Genomic DNA, 21,263 nt, shown 5'->3' with positions numbered 1-21,263 from the left:
TCCTAATAAACAGATTTTCACATGCATTTTGGACTAGCACACACATTTTTTCGTATGTTATGCTATCTTCTTTTTAATGCCCACTATCCCCCTACATAGAGGGACGCGGGTGGCGCTGTGTGTTAAACCACAGAGCCTAGGACTTGCCGATCAGATGGTCGGTGGTTCAAATCCCCGCGATGGGGTGAGCTCTTGTTGCTTGGTCCCTGCTCCTGCCAACCTAGCAGTTCAAAACTACGTCAAAGTGCAAGTAGATAAACCGCTTCAGCGGGAAGGTAAACAGCGTTTCTGTGCACTGCTCTGGTTCGCCAGAAGCGGCTTAGTCATGCTGGCCACATGACCCGGAAGCTGTACGCCTGCTCCACCGGCCAATAAAGCGAGATGAGCGCTGCAACCGCAGAGTCGGTCATGACTGGACCTAATGGTTAGGGGTCCCTTTACCTTTACCTTTTATCCCCTACATACGCATTTTCTGGGGAAATGTTTGGCTGGAGGGTTGTACTACAAAATTCAGGTGGGTGCAGATTTTGAAGGATGGCTGTACTTCAGTTATCATATTAGCTTTGAAAGTACAAATTTAATATATTTGGCTACAAATATGAACTGAATTGCATTTCTCCTCCACCATTTTCATTACGCAGCCAACATTGCCCTGTATGAATTTGTTTAATCTTCATTTAAAGTCATTCACATTGGAGGTTGACTGGCTTCACGCCATCAGAAAGGTCTTTCTCATGTTCAACTGAAATCCCTTTCTTATAATTTGAACCTGTTGGATTGGGTTCTATTCTCTGGAACAACAGAAAACAAAATTTCTCCATCATCTAAACTCAATAGACAAGTCACTGCTCTCCAAGCCTCCTTCAGTCTGTAAGGTGAGGGTAATGAAACTTGCATCATGGTATAAGACAACTTAAAGTACAGTCTTATGCATGTCTATTCAGAATTAAGCCCCAATGAGTTCACTTGGACTTAGTGTATATAGGATTGCAGCCTGAGTATGAATTTGTGGCACCAATTATTTGAACTTCTTAATTGGCTTGCAGGCAGCTGAGGCAGCTATTATACTACAACACTGGAGTGTGCTGGGATAGAATGACTTAAACTGCCCTTTTATAAATTATATAAACATGCTCCTGCCCGAGTTCAGTGCAAATTTCTCCTCATATGCACATATTTAATGCAATTTTACCTATTTTCACATGCAATTCCCCTCAACAGAATTCATTTTTTAAAAGTTATTTTTCACTAATATATGCATTTATGCATACTATCTCCCAGGATATGCACATTAATCGGTGAGGGAACGGCTACACAAAATTTGGAGAAGTGAAGATTTCAGAGGACATCTGTGTTCTGGTTCGCATATTATTTTGGGAAGTGCAAATTTAGGTACGTTGCCTTCAAGTCCAAACTGAGTCCACTTTCTCTCCTATCCTTAGGTCCAACTAGCTCAGGGCACTGATGGGCAGTGGTTTTCCAGAGTTTCAGACAAGAGTCTTTCCAAGCCCTACCTGGAGATGTTGGAACTTGGAGTTCTACAGCATCTGGAGTAGCCCAAGCATCTGGAGTAGCCCAAGCCAGCTAACAAGGAGGGGGTTGTGGAAGAAAGATGATGGTTTTCCAATGGCTATACAGGAGTTCCATAGCTCAGCTGAGTTTTGTTCTGTGGACAGTGTCACTCAGTTTTTGAGGGCTCCTGGAGAAGATATCCTCCACGCACCACGTTCTCAGTGAGTCTACCTCCATAATGCAGCAGGTTCAGGAACCTTTTGTCAGGAGGCCCTTGCTGAGCTATGGACCATCCAAAAATGCCCACCACCATCCCTGATCATAACATTCAACCAGCTCTCATGGAGGATCACACCAGTTACCTGTGGTGCTTTCAGATACACATCACCCCATTAAGAAATGGGGAAGTAACGAAACCCAGCCTTGAAGTGTTTCTGCAATGCGACAAGTATTGCAAATATTTTGTGTGCCACAGAGACATCTTAGAGGCAACAAGGCCTCTTCCACTTGGAGTGAATGAAGTAGCCAGCCTCAAATTTCCTATTGAGAAGAGAACAAAAAATATATATATCTGGTAAATAGGCAGTTTAAAAAGTGACAAAGGACCAAGTATTCTTGTGTTGGAATGAAATGTAGGTTGTAAGACATTAATTATTCTATAACAAGACAATTAAAAGACTTTGTATTCTGCAATTTTTGTATTGTAGCCAGGCACAGGGAATTAACTGTGCATTGCTCCCTAATGACAATCCAGCATCCCGGCTTTTCCCTAGCTTTCTTCATAAGAACATAAGGAGAGCCTGCTGGATCAGGTTGGTGGCTCATCTAGTTCAGCATCTTGTTCTCACAGTGGCCAACCAAATGCCCCAGTGGGAAGTCAGCAAGCATGAACTGAGCACAACAGCACTCTTCCCACTTGTAGGTTGCAGCAACTGGTATTCAGAGCTTTACTGCCTTCAGCAGTGGAGGTAGAACATAGCCACTTAATAAATGGGACTAATCTAAATCCCATTGGTTTCCATGAGAACTATGTTCAACTATGTTTGGAGTCAAGACACAGAGATGCTTAATGGACCAGGCTGGGCACCCATGAACTTTCAGCCTAAATGATTATGATGGTTACAATGTAAGGAAGGAAACAGCCCAGGGTAACGGAGAATAATGCAAACACATACATCTGTTTGGAGCTGGAGCAGATTCCTGGCACTGAGGCTGATGTTGTGGACCAGGAACCCACTACATGTGAGTCTTGCAGGTACTAGGTCACTGAACTGGATCTCAGAACACCAGAGTCTGTATAAGTAGAGCTGGGACCCTCATGGACGCTTTCCCTTGTGGCTGAGGAATCAAGAGCTTCACCCATCCTTCAGGGCAGGGAGCACACCAAGTGAGAGGCCATGGGTCAAAGAAGTGCCTGCTCTTCATGCTACCCTTTAAGGTAAGTAGTTCTCCAACAAAGCAGGTGGAGCCTAGGAGAGGTGAACAGGGATGCAGAGGCTCAAAAGGCTTCAATTCACCTCGAGCTCTTGTTGGAGCAAGCTGCTTACTTGGAGCTCTCCTTGGTGCTGGGACAACCAATATGCCTTGCCCCACTGTGCCCTATGGACTCTTCATTGGGACCAAACAGGAAAACTATGCAGACTGAGAGGTTTAGAAAGTGGTTTTTGAAGAGGAACTTGATGCTGTGGTCCTACACAGATGTCCCAGGAGGGATTTCCTGACTTGGGAGGCAGTGATAGAGAATGTGTGGGACCATTTAAGGGAGGTAAGATACTTGCAGGGAGTCCAGGGGTGGGTGAGTATAGAGTTGCTGGAAGATAGTGGGAAATATGGTTAAAGTGGAATGAAGTAGATGGTATTTGATATCCCCTTCAGCTCTGATTTCAAGGCACAGATAATTTACTAAGCATTTCTAGTCATCCAAGTTATATCAAAAGTGGAAAATCTCAGGATAAAGGTTTTGGGAGACATCCCCTACCTCTCCCATTTCCCACCAATATGGAATCAGGATTTCAATCCAGCCAAGCAGTAGAAGATCTGTCAAGGACTTGGAAAACTTTGGCCTTAAGAAACCTAGTTGTTTCCACTGGAGGAAAGTGAAATCTGAAAAGGGAAGCTGTGGTGCTTGAAAACCCACACAGACCATTTATTGAAAAATGTGTGTGCCCTCCAATGCCACAGCTGTTATTCCTGTCAGAGTCATGAAAGAGACGGGACAATTTAATCCAACCAAAATCTTTAAATATTTGTGTGCGTATACACACAACATATAAAGAAACAGCTTTGGGGCAATTCCTCTAGAGTCAATGAAATTATATAAAATGTCTTAAAGCCACTGAATGGAAATTCTTTTGTTGACGTGGATAGATTTTGGTTAAAGTCATAAAAAAGAACCAAAACGAGCATGTTTGTGGAATTATAGCCTTCTTTTTCTCCCACCATTCTTTTGTGTTTATCATTTCTGAAATGATTGCAACTCCCCAAATTGTCTCAAGGGCCCCCCAAAAGACTCACAAAGTCTATAAAAAGACTCCAGTTGATTAGAGTGGACTGTGTGGTTGGTTATTTCATGGATGAAGACTACAGAGAAAATCGTGGACAGAGACTGAAACCAGAAAGGAGAGACCCCACCTTAACATTTCAATGCAAACTGGAAACTGAGCCCCTAAGTTAAATGGAGGAAAGGGTGGTCTGGCAGCATTGCAGGGAAGAGAAAAAAAAAAGCCCGCTATTGTCCTGTTCAAAACAAGCCACTCAGCCAAGGTCAAGGTGCTTATAGAGATAAGGAAGAAAGGGAAAGGGAAGTAAGTTGAATGAGGAATAGGAAAGGAGAAATAGACAGAAGCAAAGAAAGGATTTGAAAGGGTTCTATGTTTTGAGGGAGCCAATACTCCAGTTCTACTTGGGATGTGGGTATGGGTAGCCATGTGTCCTATTTTACACAGGGTGATCCTCTATTTGAACAGCTGTCAAGTACAGTCCTCGGTTTGAGTGGTTGTCTTGTACCAGCTGGGTTTAAAGATATTAAATTATAAAAACAGAGAGCAGCAGGGACATTGTAGACTCCCATCCACAGTTTGTAGGGATGAACTGAGTAGTTGACTTCCATCCCATTTCACTGGTACCTAATCGTAGGTCGGTTAGGTCTTTTTGAAAGAACACGCAAAAAGTCTGTGTTTAATTTGTACACATTTTGTACACAGTCATTATGTAAAATACACATTTTCCCCAATGCATTATTATGCTATGTGTGCATTTGTAGGCATTTTTAAAAGTAAGAGATGTCTTTTTGCGTACATATATGTTTCCTCATTGCAAAACCCAGGATGACTAACCCTAACCCTAACCCTAACCCTAACCCCTAACCCTAACCCAATTTGACAGGCAGTTGCATCCTGCAAGCAGCTTCAGGAATGTTGGGCCAGGTGGTCTGCTGTGTCAGATGTGGATCAAATGAATTTTTCCTCCATCCCTATTAGAAGCACCCAGACTGAACACAGCTCACCTGGTCACAGTCTTCCCCACTATGGCAAGATGTATTATGTTTCTAGGTAAGTCATAGTAATATTTCTAAATCTGCATCAATACACATAAATTAGCACATGCAAATATTATGCAAACCTGTGTCCTCTTCTGACCTTTCTTGGGGTGATGCAATGGTGGGCCACCCTTATCAGCAATCCTGCCCCCTCCTTCTGATCCTTTATTATTCCATGAATTTGCTCTGAATTCTGCTTTCTTTGAATTCTGGCTGCCCTCTATAGATGTAAAAAAACAATGGTCTCTTTCTTCAGGTTGTGTTTTCTACAGATCGGCTACACTTGCTGTGAGACATTGGTGTTATATGCACTATAGGGTTGGGAAGAAAAGAGGGGTGGGTGGGAGAGAGAGCGGGGGTGGGTGGCAAAGCTTATGTTCTTTTACTCAGCGTATGTGTGGGGTTTTTGTGTCAGCATCCCTTAAGTAGGTTCCCTTTCTAGTCACTTGTTATGTATCCTTGGTGGTGAGAGAGGTTGGGGTGGTCTAGGGTGTGGTTGATTGTCTTTGGTTGGCTGAAGTAGGATTTGTTTGTTTGGTTGGTTGGTTGGGGTTTATTGTTGGGTTAAGTTAGCCATATTGAATTGTATGCTGTCGGTGGGTTCGGTTTGTTGTCTTGTTGGGCTGTGTATGTGATAAAGGGGAGCCATAAAAAGCAATCTTGGTTTGATTGTACATGCACTTGCATCCAGATTCGTTTGCTCAAACCAAGATTGCCTTTTATGATGGAGAAATTTCTAAAATAACAATGGGATATCAGCTCCGCCCAAGGCATGACAGATAACAGCAACAATTGGGGAAAGGAAAGACATAGTATTTTACAAGGACAGGAAGAAACACCATGGACAGAATAATTGCCATACACAGGAAGAACAAGGATATGGTTTGAGCTCCTCACTTGAAGTTTTTATAAATCATTTAATATGCCAACACGGATAGAAGTTGTTATTATTATTGCAGTTGTTGTATAAGGGATTATTATTATGACTGGAAAGTAATTGAAACTAAGGTTTTTGGAATTTAGGGATAAAGAAAACCATCAAATCTAGTTCACGGGAGGCCACTTTAACTAAATTATATAATTCAGTATTTGAATTATTGGTATTAACAATTGTATTATAAATTGGTATTGTTATAATGAGGCTATTATTGGACTGTAATTGAAAACTAATAAAACTTTTTATACAAGATTGCTTTTTATGGTGGGTGTTTTGAAATTGATGCACTCATGTGCTTTTTTATGCAAAAGGGGAAGGACAGCTCCAAAGGGTAGTGAGACAAACAAGTGCTAACCCCAAATGTTTCCTGCTAATGCAATCACTCTTAGATTTCAAAATGCTGTTCTGAACTTTTGGACCAGTTTATTTTCTTTTTTAATCAATCCTGGAGAGAAGGATGAAGATCAGAAATTAAGATAGGGCTGAAATTTGTTTTGGTTGCTCACCTTTTAATGCAATTTGACTTCCTGAAACAATACATGAACTAAAGCACAGCTGACCTTTAAAATTCATAGAATTTTGCAATAGAGTTCTCCAACCAATTAAAGTTTACAAAAATGCATAGTTCAGAGCAAGCTGTGCTAAAACATTATGTATTAAGGAAAATAACACACAAAAATGCAGTACATTGGGGAAACTGCATGAAAAAACTCAAGTATTAGATAAACCTGCATATACAAATGTGTATAATGGACGACGTTTGTACTAAAATGCTGACAAATTTTCTCGAGGACTTACAGAATGTAGTGAACAATGGGGAAACTGAGGATCTCCACCCCTGCTCTAGAACCTCAGGTCTATGAAAACCATCCCTTGCAGAAATAAAGACAGATACACTGGTCCATAATGGGTTTGTTGTTGGCATCTGTCTGTCTTGAGAGAGAATGGTTAACATTTTGGTATTTCCTTCAACATACTCCAAGGGAAAAACTTAAACTTTTCCAAGTGAAACTCTCTTTTTTAACAAGACCATTTGACCCTTAAAAAAAATATGCTCAGTTGTCCATCATCCAAAGGCTGTATGACAATGATTTGGAGCCTCATCATATCACCCAGTCATTTTTAGCAGCTTTTGTTCTGTCGGTTGGTGGGACCCAAATAGCACCAGTCAAGAATCTCTTTAGCCAGCCAATTTTGCTGATGGGAACCAGGTTCAGGTTCCATGACAGTTTTTTAAAAGAAATGGTCCATTGTCTCCCAATGACTATGATACTCATTGTTAGACCTGACACCTAGGCACTGCTGTTAATTATAAACTGCTCCATTGTGACTCTCAGCTCAAAAGACATAATGAAACCCTATGAGCTTTAGGTGTTCTCTAACTGGAGCAAAAAACAAGTTCTGAAGCGTTCATCAAGATGTGATGAACAAAGGCTCAAATACTGCTCAGTGGTCTTGTTTCCTCTCTGGGAAAAGACTGGCTATGAAGGCGCACCGATACCACCTTGCCGTTAACTCGTCCTCTCTGTGCTAGCAGGTCAAGCATATAAACATGTATTTTAAACAACTTCTTTAAAAATTAATCAAAGCTTTTCTGTCATTTGAAAATTTATTTCCCACCCTTTCTTTATGGGGCAACTGTTATGACAAAACCTTTGCAAATCCCAGATTTCAACCAGTTGTCCTCCAAACTTGGGCTCTCCAGCTATTTCGTGTTATTAACTCCCATCATTCCTGGCCATTGGCTATGCTGGCTGGTGGGGGGGGGTGTCAAATAGCCTCACACAGGGTGGCATATTACCAAGGTCTGCCCATGATCCAACAGTGTCCAGAGAGCACCAGGGTGGTAGTCTAAATGACTTAGTAGTGGTGTTCAAGTAGTTCCCCATACAGTGAGGCTGTTCAGATATAGCAAGTTCAGTCCAGAAACAATGGTGTATCAGCCTAAGAATAAGACAGATACATGGTTAATCAGACCAAGAATGAGCCTTGAGCCTTCATGTTACCTTTTGCTTCTCTCCTTGCATACTCAGCTTTGCTGCTAATATCCTGGCCTGGATTTCAAACTGGGAAACTGGCTAGAAATACTGCTTACAGACTAGGATACAGAAACAGGCTCAGATGCATACCTTCATCGGTTTATCCCCACAACAAACCTGTGAGGCAGGTTTAGGCTGCGAGATATCCATGGTCCACTGGCTAACCCAGCGAGTTTCATGAGATTTGAAGCTGGATCTCCCTGCCCCTAGTTCAGGGATGGGGAAACCTATGTCCCTCCTGATTATGTTGGACTACAGCTACCATCATTCCTGACTCTGGGTCATGCTGGTTGGTGCTGATGGGAGCTGGAATCCAACAATATCTGGAAGGCCACCAGTTCCCTGTCATCTACTTGAATATTCCAATCACTACTACGCACCGTCTCTCATGGGATGATCTTTGAGTTCTTCTACCAACCCACCAATGATTGTGCATTGTGATGCAGCCACCTTGTTGAAGCTAAGCTACTTTAGGTCTCTTCAGTGCCCAGCATGGAAATGGTCTGGGAACCCCATGAATGCAACCTTGCTCCATGATGGAGGAAATACAGCATGAAAATGCAATAAATAAAGCTTTTGGTTTATTTCCCCAACTGTGGGCCTAGGAGCTCCATTCCAGTGGTTGCAAAAAGGTTGCGGAACTAATGAGAACATCTGCAATTGGCTCGACACTGCAGTTATTGTTTTTGAGGCCATTTTGACCAGAACAAGATTGACTTAATAAGCTAAAAAGGGCCTGGCTAAGGCTTTGTGATTTTCATAATATGGAGCTGGTGCAATCTACTAATTCCACCCCCCCCATTACCAATGAAACGGGACCTTTTTCACAGCCTGGCCTGTGATTTTGGTGGTGATTTTGACAATGTTGATGCTTATGTGGTCCAGCAAGACTCCTAACAATTTCCAATCAGTCTGTGGAAAAGTGTGAGAACTGCTGCCAATTTAAGTGTTTCCTTTTTTTGCTCACAGTCAACCACAGCCTTTTCTGCATGTCTTTTGTTGTTTAGCTTTCAACTTATGATGCCAAAACCAACGATCTCTTGCCTTATCTTGTAGAGGATGGTGGACACCAGGAATGGGCAAGCTGTGGTCTTCTAAATATTGCTGGACTCCAGCTCCCATGAGTCCCAGCCAGCATGGCCAATGGCCAAGTGTTATGGGAACTGTAGTTTAACAACTGGAGGAAGACAGGTTCATCCTCCCTTCTACAGAACTTTAAGAGAAACATACATTTCTCTTAACCCACCATGAGCAAGTTTAAGTGGCACCCTTTGTTTTTGAAGTAGCTTTTGAAAAACACATGTATGAGAAAATTGCCTAGAACTTCAGTGGAAACACTCCAAATGCTTTTTATACCTTTGACAGAAGTAAATCCATTATTCAGCTTACGGGCCTCACTGTATACAAGGAAACCAATTCTAGAAGTTGGAATCCTTGACATTCAAGGAGAGAAACAAAAGCACAAATCAATGCTGGAGGAGTGGGACCAAAGTTAGCATTTCCTGCGAGATGTGTGCCTGGGGAAAATAATATGACATTTGCAACAGGCTCAGAGGAACATTTATTTGTAATCTGCAAAGACGCAAACCTTACTGGGTTTGATAGGCAGGTTATTAGGGAGTCTTAGAATGCAATCCTATGCATGTCTAAAGCAGGAGTAAGCCCCATGGAGCTAAATGGGGCTTACTCTCTAGTAAGTGGATATGGAGAAATCACCTTTTCAAATGTGTTTACTAGAGCAGGACTTGGTTTAGATACAATGTATGTGTATGTGGGGTAATGTAAAAGGTTAGATTTGAAATACAAAGTATCCATTGGTGATTGATTACTTCCTTTAATAAGGCTGACCTGGGAAAAACTGAGTTCTTTTAAATGCACACAGATCTAGCTATTGAAATGCTCATTATCTGAAATCTCAGTTTTCTGAACACAAAGAATTATATAATTATTATTTGTTGAATTTATCTATCGCCCTATACATTGAGGTCTCAGGGTGGTTCACAGAATAAAATCAGAATATAAAACCACAAAATACATAATCAAAATAAAAACAACAACCTAATAACCCCCCCAAAAAACACCTCACTACACAAACCTTATACCCAAACCTCACTACACAAATGACTGATTCAGATATCCAAACAGCTGGAGTTTGCCCACTTCCTTAATTGTTTGTGTTTCACTGATTGACAGCAGTCTTTTGGGGCAGAAACCATGGAAGGAGAAAAATCTATTAGACAAACCAGGGAGCAGGAGAAAAGGGGCAAAACAGTCCCCTCCCCACTTTGTTTGGCTTCTGCTAATTAGCTGCAGCAGTTTCAGGAAGGAAGCATGGAGGGAGAAAGCATGGATTAGAAATGTTTCCATAGGAAATAATGGAAACCACCAGCTCGTTATGTGAACGCTAGCTTAACAAATGATTTCCTGGGAATGCAATGCATTCAGAAAGCGAAACTTGTGTGTTCTAAGATAAAATTGCACTTCTGATTGGCTTATTAGGTAGAAATTCTTGGTCACTCATTGGACAGGGGAAGTGGTCTGATGAGAGGAAGAATTTTGTTCTACTCAATTCTGGTGGGTTGGAGGATAGGCTAGCTAGAACATTAAATGGGTCTTTTTACTACTGGAGGAGAGAGGTGAAGACAAGGATGAAGAAGAGGAAGACACAGAGAGAGTTTGGCTAAAGATCTGAGGGAGAAGGCCAAAGGGTGGAGCCCAGCTGCAGAGTGTAGGCCGACACCCCGAGGTGGGCAGGGCACAGAGGGAGCCCACTGCAGCTCACCTCGCAAAGTGGAATGGGGGCATACTCATGAGCAAGGAGAAGGGTGGGGAAGCTGTCGCTGACTCTCCTGCTGCTCTTCACCCTTGGGTCAGACCCGCCCCAGGAATGGAGCTGTGGCCAGGCATGAGTGCCGCAGCAGTGTTACTGACCACTTTCCTTTCTCTGCAAAGATATGAAAATTCTGGGGGGGGGACACTCATATCCTGAAGATTAAATCAATTTTTGGGGGTGTTTTCACTTCACACCCCCAAATCCAACGCACTCTACGTGGGTCTACCTTTGAAGGTGACCCGGAAACTACAACTAATCCAGAATGCAGCAGCCAGACTGGAGACTGGGAGCAGCTCCAGAGACCACATAACACCAGTCTTGAAAGACCTACATTGGCTCCCAGTACGTTTCCAAGCACAGTTCAAAGTGTTGGTGCTGACCTTTAAAGCCCTAAACGGCCTCAGCCCAGTATACCTGAAAGAGCGTCTCCATCCTCATCATTCTGCCCAGACACTGAGGTCCAGTGCCAAAGACCTTCTGGCAGTTCCCTCACTGCAAGAAGCGAAGTTACTGGGAACCAGGCAGAGGGCCTTCTCGGTAGTGGCACCCACTATGTGGAATGCCCTCCCATCATATGTCAAAGAGATAAACAACTATCTGATGTTTAGAAGACATCTGAAGGCAGCCCTGTTTAGGGAAGTTTTTAATGATTGGTGTTTTAATGTATTTTTAATCTTTTGATAGATCCTGAAGCTGAGGCTGCAATACTTTAGCCACCTCATGAGAAGAGAAGACTCCCTGATGCTGGGAAAGATGGAGGGCACAAGGAGAAGGGGACGACAGAGGACGAGATGGTTGGACAGTGTTCTCGAAGCTACCAGCATGAGTCTGACCAAACTGCGGGAGGCAGTGGAAGACAGGAGTGCCTGGTATGCTCTGGTCCATGGGGTCATGAAGAATCAGACACGACTAAATGACTAAACAACAACAAACAACAACAAAAACAAACAAGCAAACACCAAATCTTTTGATGGAAGCCGCCCACAGTGACTGGGGAAACCAGCCAGATGGGCGGGGAATAAATAATAAATTATTTATTATTATTATTATTATTATTATTATTATTATTATTATTATTACATTACTGTCCTTTGATTGATCCCAAATAAACAAGCACAATCGACCAGGAATATTGTTCATAGATGTACTTCAAAGTTACCCACTCGTCAATCAATGCAAGGATGGAGGGCAAGATTCCAATTTCCCTGATAGCATACTCTGGAGTCCCTTCCCTTCTGGTATCCCATAACACACTTCATGCAACTTACCAGTGTCAGTGGGTGATGCTGGGAAGCCTCCTGCCCCTGAGGTCTTGGATGCAAACCCCTTTTTGGTTTAGCACACCTTGTCTTTTTAAAAATATCCCCTGAAGAAGAAGAAAATGTCAGCCACAACTCATCCATTGCATTTAATTTAATATTACATTTCAGCTACTATGGAATGAACTGGAGTTCTCTTGTTCAGATTTTCACAGCTGCAAACAGGATTTATTGAGATATCATGAACCTCTGCACATCATCCTTGGTGTATTAACATGCTGCTGGAACACCAGGGCATGCAGTTGCTGCATCACAGCTACACACCTTGTTTCTCTGATCCTATCTACCTTTCACCCTTTACAGCAGACCAGAAACCCTGCTTTTTAGAGCAATGCATTTCTGAACTTTCTGAAGTTTCTTTTCTTCCACCACTCATTCCAGAGCAATGCTCATTTGGGCTTTGCAAAATAAACTAAGAATCTAGGACTGATGGTATTTCCCTTCGTTTTCATTAAAACATCCAGCAAATTAACAAGGAAAAATCGAAGGTATCTTGTAATGCACTGTAGTAATAGGCAAGTAAAAGGAAAACAGAGAAATCTCAAAACAGGCATTATTTAGACCCAGCACTATCCAAGGTGTGAGACAAAGTGAGAAATCTGTCCATATCTTGACACATTACCTTTCCACCTGTTTCTTTCTCCTTTTGCTCCATCGCTCAAGGGCTGAAAGGTACAAAATAGCTGTTCCTGTGCCCACTGCAAAAGGTCCACGTTTGCTTGCAATACTGCCACATTCTCCAGGAAGTCTAATTAATGTGATGGAAGCCATATGATGGAAAACTAATTAGTGACAAGACATATGGAAAACATATGACAGAAGGATATATGGAGAACATATGACAGAAGGGCACTCAAGGACATATTAGGAATGCCATAATTAATCAACAGTCCAATATTCTTGTTATGAATGCTCTTTTCCAGAATTGCCAAACGGCTACCTTTCATGTTAATTTCAGTCCTGGAATGCTCATGGGTTCCAGTTAGTAAGCCGGAGGTTCTCTCTGAAGCAGGCAACATTCTATACAATGGATGGGGAACTCAAAGCACTGCTGTTCAGTCACAGCTCTCACCATCCCTGGCCATGGGCCATGCTGGTTGGGGCAGATGGGAGCTGAAGGACAACAGCACCCAGAGGGGACCAGGTTAACCATCCTGTTCTGCGTTTCCTATGATTTGATCAAGTTTACAAAGTTAAGGAACATTTCCCAGAGATGAACAAAGGGGGGGGGGTGTTTTCCACTAACCTGTATTTAATACAGCAATATATCTGCAATAATAATGATAATAATAATAATAAATTTGAAAATTTGACCGTTCCAAGGATAGAAAAGGACACAGAGATAACAGAACTTTCAGATGGGTGTACTTTAGTGGATCCTGCCCCCTGGGAAATTTCCCTTCTGCCTTCAATCATGATTGAAAGTTTGAAATGGGGAAGAGCCCCTTACAATGTTTTAAGTCCAGTGCCAGTTACTGTGAACTGGCCACAAATATTTTAGACCCAATCAAAATGGGTTCCCCAGTGCCATCTTTAATAGGAGTATGAATTCCCAAGGCCAAGTGATTTTGCAGTCCTTATATCTATATTCCTTTTGAAGGCATAAATGAGACAAGGCAATTTGCTCTTGGCAACAGATTTCAATGAAACATAAGGGCAGTCTCTCACCACATTCTTAAAAAACAACTGACACAATTATAGAAAGGAGGAGGAAACTGGTCCTCCAGATGTTGTTGGACTCCGAGTCTACTCATTCATGGTTATTGGTCATACTTTCTGGGGCTAATGGGTCCAATAAGAATATCTGGAGGGGCACAGATTCTCCAGCCCTTGATCAGAGGATGCACCCAGAGCGAAACCAATATGCTCCCTACTAGATGCTGCAGTACAAAACCTGGAGTGCAGGAAGTGTCTCATAGGTGGTGGGCAACATGTTCCTTTTCCTTCCTGGATGCTTCCATATCATGGAGGAAGACACCCCTAAAGAATGCACAACTCATGGTCATCTGATGCAGTTCCATGTCAGTCCCATTGACAGGAGAGTGGGCTGAGCCAATGAAATTGAGGCACTGGGTACAATTGAACTGCATAAATGAGAAGTGCTGGAATTCTCCCTTGAACTCAAGAATTCAGATGACGTGGCTGAAACCAGTACATGCACCACTGAACCTTGCATGGTACACCCACTCTTGTGTAGACTTAGTCCAGTCTTTTTCCAACCTGCTTCCCTCTGGATGGTTTGGACCACAGTGACCATAATTCCTAAGCTTTGGCTATGCTGGATGGGGCTGATGGGAGCTGTAGTTCAAAAGAGACGGCTGAGGAATGGTCCAGGGCTATCAGTTTCATACAGCCCTGGCACAGAGCTAATCAGGTCAGATCATCGCATATTAGGGGTAAGCATGCAGTACAGCCCCCAAGGTTTTTCAGTTTTATGATTCAGGTGAATTCAGATTCACCATGGCTGATTCACATAAAAAATGCCCTGCATGTAGAAAGCTAACAAAGCTGAGAGAAGTTTTAACCAAGCTTGCCCTTGAGTATCTTGTTTTCTACTGGAAATGGGAGTTGGGAGATTTTATATATATATATACCGTATTTTTCGCACCGGCCCATAGGACGCACCTCGGTTTTTTTGGGGGGGAAATGAATAAAAAATATATATTCCAGCCGCTGCTGCCGCCCCAAGCCTTGCGCACACCTGCCCGAAGCACGGGGCACCCTCCGGAGGGCTCCGCATGCTTTGGGCTGCAGGCTGCCGCCCCAAGTCTTGCGCGCCCGGCGAGACCTCCCGCCGGGCGCGCAAGGCTTGCGAACACTCGCCCGAAGCACGGGGAGCCCTCCGGAGGGCTCCTCATGCTTCAGGCGACAGGCTGCCGCCCCAAGCCTCATGTGCTCGGCAGGACCTCCCGCCGGGCACGCAAGGCTTGCGGACATTCGCCCAAAGCACGGGGAGCCCTCCGGAGGGCTCCGCGTGCTTCGGGCGGCAGGCTGCCACCCCAAGCCTCGCGCACCCGTTGGGACCTCCCGCCGGGTGCGCAAGGCTTGCAGACGCCCGAAGCACGGGGAGCCCTCCGGAGGGCTCCCCGTGCTTCGGGCGACAGGTTGCGCCCCAAGCCTCGCGCGCTCGGCGGGACCTCCCGCCGGGCGCGCAAGGCTTGTGGACACTCGCCGGGGCTGCAGGCTGCTGCCCGCAAGCCTTGTAAGCCCGCGGGAACTCCCGCCGGGCTTGCAAGGCTTGCGGATAGCTTCCTGAAGCCTGGAGAGCGAGAGGGGTCGGTGCGCACCGATGCCTCTCGCTCTCCAGGCTTCAGCGAAAGCCTGCATTCGCCCCATAGGACGCACACACATTTCCCCTTCATTTTTGGAGGGGGAAAAGTGCGTCCTATGGGGCGAAAAATACGGTATATAATATATATATATATATATATATATATATATATATATATATATATATATATATATATAGTGATGCATTCAATACAAAAAGGGTAAGCACATTATCCCCTCTCAGTGCCTCATAACTGCATAAGATATTCACCAAATTGCCCTTAGAGTCCTTTGGTTGTGAGAAATTAAAGGGGTGGGCAGGGAAGCAAGCAAAATATATGCTCACAAAACAGAACCTGATGCAGTAATGCAAGACACCAAAGCTCCTAAGCAAATTCCAGGCTGCAGCCACAACCGAAGAAGTCAATTATGTGGCCAAGGTGCTTTCTTGAATGTGCACCTTTTAAGCTGGCCAGAGTCTAAGAAATTGGGTCCATTTCCTGGTGGAACTGGGTTGTGGTCGGGCTGCCTAGCCGCCCACCTTAGTGTGGGGGCAGGACAGTGTCCCGCGTTATGCTGGGAGAGACCCTGGCCACATCAGGTTGTTAGGGGGGCAATTAGGCCACTTGGGGGTGTAGACCCATTAATAAACCTAAGTTAGATCAATTAACTTAAATGGGCACACACTGAGTAGAGCTTAGTTGGCTATGACCGTCTGTCTCCAAACATCAGCCCAAAACTGGCCTTGTGTCTATTGTTCTCCTATGCCCAGAATAACAGGTGTGTGGGGGGAAGTCCTGTCCTTTTCCTCTGGAAGCATCATTCACTTGTAGTTTCTATGGCAACACACCAGTTCTTGGCCAACTCTTTAGTCATGCAGAGAGATGCTTTACAGACAGGGCTAGGGGCATTAACTTCAAAAGGTTTGACCACTTTGCCCACCCCTTCTACTACAAAATCCCATCCTAAAGAATCCCATCCATAGGTGTGGAGGGGACCCAAAGGTGATGTCCAGACATCACCACCCCATTCCATAAACAGGCTGCAACTTTGTAGCCCAACCACAAAGCTGATTTGTCTTTGTGGTGTGGTGCATGCCGGGGAAGAGAGACTTCATTGACTTAAAAAAAGATTCACAAAACACACCTTACCTGTTGTTTCTCAATTTGACCGTGGACAGCAAAACATTCTTGAAGGTTTATAGCCTTTTCACCATGCTCGCTGTTTTGTGCAAGACCCAGGGAAAGCTAGGAGGTTGTACAGTTATCTCCCTTGGTGTAATTCTAAACCATACAACCTACTACCTCAACCCGGATACATGCAAGAAGTCAAATATGTTGGGAGGGTCAAAATCCCTGCCCCAATAATGTCCCAGCACGTACTTGCCAGGGTAGGCCAATAACGTGAGTGACCAGCACAGCAGCAGAAGTTGGGAACGTGCTGGATAAATGAAATAAACAAGTTCACAGTGGGAGTACCACCACCTACCAGATAAACAAGGAGCAAGCAGGAAATATGGTGCCAGAAGAGACAACCAAGACGAAAAAGACCAGTAAAAGAAGTTGGCAATCCCACATAGGAAGAAGTGACCACACACACAGGCACAAGCTAGGATCAAACTGATTGTGCATTAGTTTGGCAAAAAGGGGGGGGGGTGAATTAGAAGTTGCAGCATCAGAAGCAACAACAAAAGTCCTGTGTGGGATGCTGTGGCACAAGAAGGTCAACATCATTCTTAGCCTAGAATGGAGTGGGTGTGGAGAATACATTTATTTAAAAGAACTACAGTACATCTGGGGACGCGGGTGGTGCTGTGGGTTAAACATCTGGCCAGCGCATTTCTAGGAGGGTATTGATAGATTGCAAATGTTTTGGTGAAGAAAAGCAAGCATGTTGTAGCATCATGTGGCCCAGCCACATCACAGTATCACCATCCAATCAGAATCAGCTAATGGCCTTTAGCTCAGTCACTACCCAGGGATGTGATGATGATGATGCAGGTGGATCTGATCCTCCCACAGAATGGATCTCGCAGCTCATCTGGAACTCCCTGATAGAAGATAGGTGCTGATCAACTGATGGCCATGAGGAAGTCTGCAGCAGCTAGTATTCAAACTGCTTGCAAACGGACTTCAAAGGGGATGGCTCTCAGCACCCATCAGATGAATACAAACTGCCTACCAGTGGACTTCAAAGGGGATGACTGTTAGCACCCATCAGATGATCAGTGCTGACAGACAGTATTCAAGCAGACTCAGCAAGCCCCTTTCAAGTTGTCACCTGGCATCAGATGATTGGCAGGTGGGCAGTCGCACCAACCTGCCAAAGATGGCCCGCGGCAGGTGGGGCAAAGGAAAGGAAGGATCCAGCTAACCAGTCAAATCCAGTTCTTTGTTATTTACCATTTAGCTTCATTTCCCCCCATGGCCAAAGTATAGCCTTTCCACACATGAGCGCCCATGTTTGTGCCCTGTATCCTCAACTCATTTGGGTGCTGATTCCATTTGAATCTGCCACATGCACACTGGGTTGATCCTGACTTTCTCCCACCAAATGGGATCTACTCACCGATAAGCAGTCCCCAGGTGGATGGGAGCACATTTAAAGGACACCTGAATGCTTTCAGAGAGTTAATTTGAGAGGGGGAAAACAACAAGCCCTGCTTCCTCTAATGTCCTTTTTCCTATTGGCAGTATTTCCTTGTTGATTTTAGTCAATTATGTCTTTACCGAATTAGTGCAATTATAGATAATTATGCAATTAGGTTGAATATGTGCAGTCATGTAATAACAATGTGACATTACAATATGTAGTAATGTCATGAAGCATTAGTGAGTAAATATACCACAATGGTGAAAGTATGGCATATAAAAGTAGCAACCAAAAGCTGCGATTAAGTTTATCTGTTTGGCATGCTTTACTTTTGTTTTCTCTCTTTCTTTCAATATACAAATCTATGTTTTTGTTTTTATTTTATTTTTTTCATTTTCCAAGTCTTAGGTTCACTTCTCCAAATTTCTTTTGTTGGGTTCTCATAAAATTTACCAGCATTTTCCTGGGGATTTTTTAAAAAAACTAATATTGGATGAATATTCTCTGCTGCTGTATATCAGCTGCTGGAAACCACAGTAGGACAGGGTGCTTGGGTCTTGCTTGTGGATTTCCCACAGGCATCTGATTGGAAACTAAGAATATGATGCTGCACTCGACGGGCCACAGACTTGATCCTACAGGCTCTTCTTACATTCTTATTTTCTTAACATGCAACTTTTAAATGCAATTTTGACATATACACATTTTTGCAAGCAATTTCACCTAATAAGATTGTTTTTCCCCCTATACTTTTTTTTTTACCAACATGTGCATTTTTACTCTAGTAAATGCATTTTTGTACACATTACTTAGCTGGAGATGTTATTGCAAAATTCAGAGAAGTGTGAATTTTGAATGACTGCTGCAGTTTGGTTAACCAGGGTTTCCCAAACTTGGGTTCTCTGCACACACAGAGAGAACACTTTGCGCAGAACATCCCAAGACTAGAACATATGGAGGAGCTTAGACGCTTTGCTAACACTTCACTGCTCAGAACTTTAACAGGTCCCTTACCTTTGGACTTTAGAGGCAAACCCTCAATCCAACTTCACTCCAACAACTAGAGAGGCCAGGGCACCCCACAAACTTAAGCAAGGGGGTGGAGAGAACACATGCTATAATGTATGACAGCTGCAGTCACCACCATCTTTCCCACCCTCTTTCATATACGTCTGGGCTGGATTGCTCTAGCACTCTTCACTTCCTAACAGCAGGGAGCAGTGTCCTGCAGACACAAGTGCAGTGCTCATTCTCAGGTAAGCTCACCTGCTGAGAATAGCCAGGCACTCCACGCCAACCATGGCCAAACACTCATGCACACTCTTGCCTTACAAAATCGCAGCCTGGATACATATAGCAGACCAAGCAAACACTGTTCATACCCAGTGTTTCACTGCAGTGCTCAAGGAGGAAGAGCACTCACAGCCACAACCATGCAGGAGGAATCTGAAGCAGTGCTCCTTCTGTTTGGCTCAGCTGTGCCTCTGTGTCTGGGGCCCTGACCCCACCTTTCCTAGAGTGTGGTTGCATGCTGGATTCAAATCAATCCCACGTGTAACACAGAAGTAGCTCTACCTGCCTAGGGCTCCTCCTGCAGCCTCTGTAGGTTTCATAAAATCATGGTCAACAATGACCAAAATTCACAGAACACATGAAAAGCTTGGCTTCATCCAGCTGACAGTGGATTCAGGTTATGTGTGGCCCACCTGCTGCTTACATGTGTGTGGCTGAAGCAGTGCTCCAGGATGGCAAAAGAGGGAGCAAAAGTGGTGTGAGTCTTGGGAGCAGGGGGCCATGAGTTTTCTGGGGAAAGGTCATAGCTTAGTGCTAAACCGCATGTTTTGCATGCCTTTGGTCTTAGATTTGCTTCTCACTATTTCCAGTTAAAAGGCTATAAAATATTAAGGCTGGGAGTAAGGACAGGGACAAATTCATCCAGTTCACATCCTGGTTTGCAATTCTGCCCCGAACAGTATGCAAATTGAAACACAGCTATCCTTCTAAACTTACACTTCTCCAAATTTTGTAGTGCAGTTCTCCATCAAAAAATGTGCATGAAAATGTGTGCAGTAAGGAAGCATGCTCACAAAAATGCTTATATTGGTGAATGTGTTTAAAATGTATTACGTTAGGAGAAAATGCTATCAAAATTTTTGCATATTATGCAAGGTTGCATACAGAAAGGTGTATGTTTGGTGAAAGGCATGCACATTGTCATGCATTAGAGAACTGAGCTTAATATTGTAAAAATGAAAAAAACTTGACAGATTCATCCATCCCTAGCTTGGGCAGAGTAGACCAAACTGACTAGGCAGACCAACAGTGTGATTCTGGATCCCAGAGAGCATCCAAAATAAACCCTAAAACAAAAAACATGTGTCTCAAGATGCTGTAAAAACAATTTGGGATTTATTTTCTAATCAGCTTAACACACTTTGGACAATCATTGTTTAAAAGGCTTTCTTCAGGGGTTAAACTGGAAAATGGCCAGCACAGATAAATATATTGGGGGCTATATCTAACAGACATCTCTGCAGGTCACTTTTCAGTTTAGCCACTGAAGAAGGTTCAAGTGTGTTGAACTGTTTTGCAACTGATTTTATACTTTTTCAGCACCTTGAGACATATGCTCTTTTGGGGTGATTCTGGATAAGGCGGCTTATCTCATTCTCCTGCTCATTACTCTTGTTTTTCAAAAGCAGTTTTTGCTCATGTCCATATATCATTCTTGTAGGAACCAAGTCTTAGTATTAAAAAAATAATAATCTAAAGAATACCTCTTTTTTCTACCTAGTCCTCCATCAGCTTTGCATTCTAGGGTGTTATCCCTAATTAGTACAGGTGTTGTCAAACACCACTGACATCATTCAAGGCAAGCAAGCATCAACACAGAAATCAAGCATGAAAGCACTGCAAAAGTTTGGTTCAGAAGCTGACTGAAGACATTAATTGAGAAACCCTTCTAAGCTCATCATCCATAGCAAATCCTTTGCCAAGAAAGGAATAGAACTTCCTGTCCAATTGCAAGCAGACTTCAATGAAATAGTGAAGCCTATTAGCATTACAGTACATCAGCATTATAAATAAAATTGGGAATGGGGAGGGGGGGGAGTCAACCTGTGAAATTTCCTTGGAAAGCAAGGATCAAGGAAGGCAAAAGCAGTCACCTGCTTTGTTCCAGTCCTGAGAAACACCTGTGGATTTGAATGCTACAAGCAAAAAT

General features: G+C 43.5%; 1 long non-coding RNA gene across 2 annotated transcripts; it reads right to left on the bottom strand.

Moving 5' to 3' along the window:
• Positions 1-653: 653 nt before the first annotated feature.
• On the bottom strand, positions 654-18,397 carry LOC128402798 (uncharacterized). 2 transcript variants are annotated; one of them, XR_008327776.1, is made up of 3 exons: positions 16,600-18,397; positions 12,128-12,926; positions 654-2,052 (listed from the first exon to the last, which is right to left on the bottom strand). It is a non-coding gene; the product is annotated as an uncharacterized LOC128402798 (long non-coding RNA). The 2 variants fall into 2 exon arrangements; XR_008327775.1 differs by lacking the exon at positions 16,600-18,397 and having other exon boundaries at positions 12,128-12,225; positions 12,801-13,418.
• Between the last annotated feature and the right edge of the window lie 2,866 nt (positions 18,398-21,263).

The sequence above is a fragment of the Podarcis raffonei genome, chromosome 15, assembly GCF_027172205.1.
Source record: "Podarcis raffonei isolate rPodRaf1 chromosome 15, rPodRaf1.pri, whole genome shotgun sequence".
Taxonomy (NCBI): domain Eukaryota; kingdom Metazoa; phylum Chordata; class Lepidosauria; order Squamata; family Lacertidae; genus Podarcis; species Podarcis raffonei.
The sequence above is the reverse complement of the archived record's forward strand: the minus strand, read 5'-3'. Positions and strand labels throughout refer to the sequence as shown.